General features: G+C 59.6%; 1 pseudogene; it reads right to left on the bottom strand.

Annotated features, from left to right (window-relative positions):
- Positions 1 to 3,859, bottom strand: part of LOC100550420 — a 42,171-nt pseudogene that overhangs the window by 8,573 nt on the left and 29,739 nt on the right.

Below are 3,859 nucleotides of genomic sequence, written 5' to 3'. Positions count from 1 at the left end.
AGGACAGGGGGACTGCAGCAGCACACCTGGGCCTGCCAGGACCCCAACACCCAGTGTGGCACTCTATCCCAGTGTCACCCCACTGCCCTCATCCCTACAGCCCTAGGCAGGTTCCTTGTTCATGGATGCTGCTCGCTTTTAATGACACCATTAAAGGAATAGGGCTGGGGTGGGCGGTGGCAGCGGATGGGGCTGAGGACCTGGATCCTTTTTGATTTTTGACCCTGCCTGGATTTGGGGGGTCTTGTTTGCATTTTGAGCCCTCTTTGGACTGGGAGTTCTCTTTGGACAGTGAATTCTGATTGTGCTCAGGATTCTGTTTGGTTTGGGGTTCTGTTTGGCTCTGGATCCTGTCTGGATGTGGGGTCTTGTTTGGGCTCTGGGTCCTTTTTGCTTCTGGGTCCTATCTGGGTTTGGGAGTCCTGTTTGTATTTTGGGTTCTGTTTGGGATGAGGGCCTGTTTGTTTTCAGGTCCTGTTTGGGCTCAGGATTCTTTTTGGGCTCTGGGTCTTGTCTGGATGTGGGATCTTGTTTGGGCTTAAGGACCTGTTCTGTTTTGGGTCCTGAATTTGGGGGGTCCTGTTTATATTTTGAGTCCTGATTAGGCTTGGGGACCTGTTTGGTTTTGGGTTCTGTTTGGACTCAGGATCCTTTTCGGGCAGGGGACGCTGTTTGGGCTCTGGATTCTGTTTGGGTTTGGGTTCTGTTTAGACTCTGGGTCTTGGCTGGATGTGGGGTCTTGTTTGGGCTCTGGGTCTTTTTTGATTGTGGATCTTGTTTGGTCTGGGGAGTCCTGTTTGTATTTTGGGTCCTGTTTGGGCAGAGAGTTCCGTTCAGGCTCAGAATTCTGTTTGGCTTTAGATCCTGTTTTCACTCAGGATTTGTTTGAGTTGCAGTCCTGCTTGGGTTTGGGGTCCTGTTTGGGTTCCTCACACAGATGCTGCAGGAGGGCCAGATGCAGTTCCTGACACTGCTGGGGCCAGCGCCATGATGCTCAGGGATCCTGTAAGGAGAGAAGACTGAGCGTGGCTGAACCCTGCTCCACAGGGTCCCACGGCCATCACCAAGCCATGGCAGCAGCCCCACACCTGGCATACAACTCCAACGTCCTCGCGATGGGTGCAGTCATGATATCCCCACACACGGTGTGCACAGTTCTGCAGGCTCTTCTCCTGCCCTCGGCATCGGACGTCATCCAGCCAGATGTGCCCAACGCCGGGCCCGAAACGTGGCCGCTCCTCATCTATGCCCTGCGCCTCGCCGCAGCCCAGCTCCCGGCACACCACAGCCGTGTTGGCCCTGCTCCATCCGTCATCACACACCGTGCCCCATCGCCCGGCTCGCTGCACCTCCAGCCGCCCCGCACAGCGCCTGGGCCCGCCAGCCAGCCGCAGCCTGAAGGGCTCTGTGGGAACACAGCAGTGACACGAGGTCTGAATGTGACACCGGGCCTCACTGTGTCCCCTCCAGGCTCTGCTGTGAAACCAGGCTTCGTCATGTCCCCACCAGGCCCATCATGACAACAAGCCTTGCTGTGTCAACACCAGGCCCCTCCATGATAGGCCTCACTGCGTCCTCACTAGGCCCCGCCATGACATCAGGCCTCGCTGTGTCCCCACCAGGCCCTGCCGTGACACCAGGCCTCGCTGTGTCCCCACCAGGCCCTGCCATGACACCAGGCCTTGATGTGTCAACACCAGGCCCTGCCGTGACACCAGGCCTCCCTGTATCCCCACCAGGCCCTGCCGTGACACCAGGCCTCCCTGTATCCCCACCAGGCCCTGCTCTGACCCCAAACCTTGCTGTGTCCTCACCAGGCCTCACTGCATCCCTATCATGCCCCACCATGACTCCAGGCCACACTGTAACCCCATAAGGCCCCATTGTGTCCCCATAAGGCTTCGCTGTGTCCCCGCCGTGCCCTGCCATGACACAAGGCCCTGCCACGTCCCCACTGGGCTGCAAAGCCCGGTCCTGCCCCATGCTCACCCTCGCAGTTGACAGCAGCCACGTGATTGGATGGACAGGACGCAGCATCACCTGGCTGCAGCTCGCAGTGCTCCAAGTCCAGCTCCTGCCCTGTACACTGCACCTGACGCAGACCCACCACGTTCTCCTCAGCCATGGGTGGGCTGCAGGGCACTGGGACGGCACGGGGGCGGCCGCAGCCCAGCTGGCGACACAGGACACGGGCGGCTGCAAGGTCCCAGCCCACGGCACAGACCGAGGCCCAGGAGCCAGCCTGCAGCAGCTCCACGCGGCCCTGGCACCGGGAATGGCCGCCAGAGAGCTGTGCAGGCACTGCTGGGGAGAGCAGGAGAGTGAAGCGTGGCTTTCCCAGTGCTGCACCAGCCTGACCAGCACAGTCCCAGTCTGCCCAGTGCAGCACCAGTTTGTTTAGTACAGCACCCAGTCTGCTCAGCAGTCATAGCAAAGCCCCAGCCCAGCTCCAGCATGCCCAGTTCAGCCCCACGCTGCCCAGTTCAGTCTCAGTCTGCTCAGCCCAGTCACAGCAAAGCCCAAGCACAGCCCCGCTCTGCCCAGTTCAGCCCCAATCTGTTCAGCATGGTCCCAGCACAGCCCCAGTCTACCCAGCTCAGCCCAAGACTGCCTAGTTCAGTACCAGTTTGCCCACCTCAGCCCAAGACTGCCTAGTTCAGTACCAGTTTGCCCTGTTCAGCCTCAGTATTCCCACCACACTCTCAGTATGCTCAGCACAGCCGCGGCTCAGCCCCAGTTTAAGCTCACTCCCAATCTGCCTAGCTTGACCCCAGTTCAGCACCAGCACAGCCCCGGTCTTCCTATCTCGGCCCTTGTCTGTCCAATTTGCTCTCAGTCTGCCAAGTACAGCACCAGCACGGCCCCAGTCTACCCAGAACAGCCCCACTACAGCTCCAGTGTGCCCAGCTCAGTCCCAGTGTGCCCAGAACAGCCCCATCACAGCTGCAACACAGCCCCAGTCTGCCCAGCACAGTGACCCAGCATAGTCCCAGTGTAGCCTATCTGTCCTGTACAATTCTAGTCTGCCCAGTAGGCTGCCCAGTACTGTTCCAGTCTGCCCAGTTCAAACCATCCCACCTGTTGCCCATGCCCTGGTGCCTGCCCCATCCATCAACTGCTGGCCCCAGGGCACCCAAATAGTATCTGTGGGGAGATCCCAGGACACCCAGTGACCCCCCGTGATGCCCAGTGACCCCTACTGACATCCAGGACACTCAATGACCCCAAATAACACCCAAGTGGTACCCAGTGAACCCCACTGACACCCAGTGACGCCCAACATACCAGATCCAATCACGGCACCACAGCACAAAGCTGAGGGGGAGAGAAGTAGGAGTTGGAAAGAGACAGAGACACCCACAGACCACCCAAGACCCTCAGGACCCCCCAGCCCACTGACACACAACACAAAACGTTTTCCCCCCAGTTCTGCCTCCACGTGCCCCCAGCTCTGTACCCCTCCTTTTCCTTCAGTTCGGCCCACTATGCACCCCAGCTTTGCCTCCCCATGTGCCTCCTCTTCTATGCCCCTCATTTGCCTCCCATCTCTACACCTTCCATCTCCCCCCAGCTCTGCACCCCCCACGTCCTCACCCAGGCACAGTCCAAGGCTACGCAGCCCCCCCATGCTGCCAGCAGGGCCTCCCCAGCCACTGGGGCCACCCTTTTTAACAAGGGGGCCATGGAGGGGGGGCGAGGGGAGGAAATTCGAAAAGCTGAAGAGCAACGGAACCCTGCAGCAGCCAAGCAGGCGCCAGGATGGGACGAGTCCGTCTCTCCTCTCTCTCACCCCCTCTCACCCACCCCCTCTTTCACCATCTCCTCCCTCTCCTTCACCTTCTCTCTCCCCCTCCCCCCC

The sequence above is a fragment of the Meleagris gallopavo genome, chromosome 1, assembly GCF_000146605.3.
Source record: "Meleagris gallopavo isolate NT-WF06-2002-E0010 breed Aviagen turkey brand Nicholas breeding stock chromosome 1, Turkey_5.1, whole genome shotgun sequence".
Lineage (NCBI taxonomy): Eukaryota > Metazoa > Chordata > Aves > Galliformes > Phasianidae > Meleagris > Meleagris gallopavo.
Note: the sequence above shows the minus strand (reverse complement) of the source record. Positions and strands in the feature narration are given on the sequence as shown.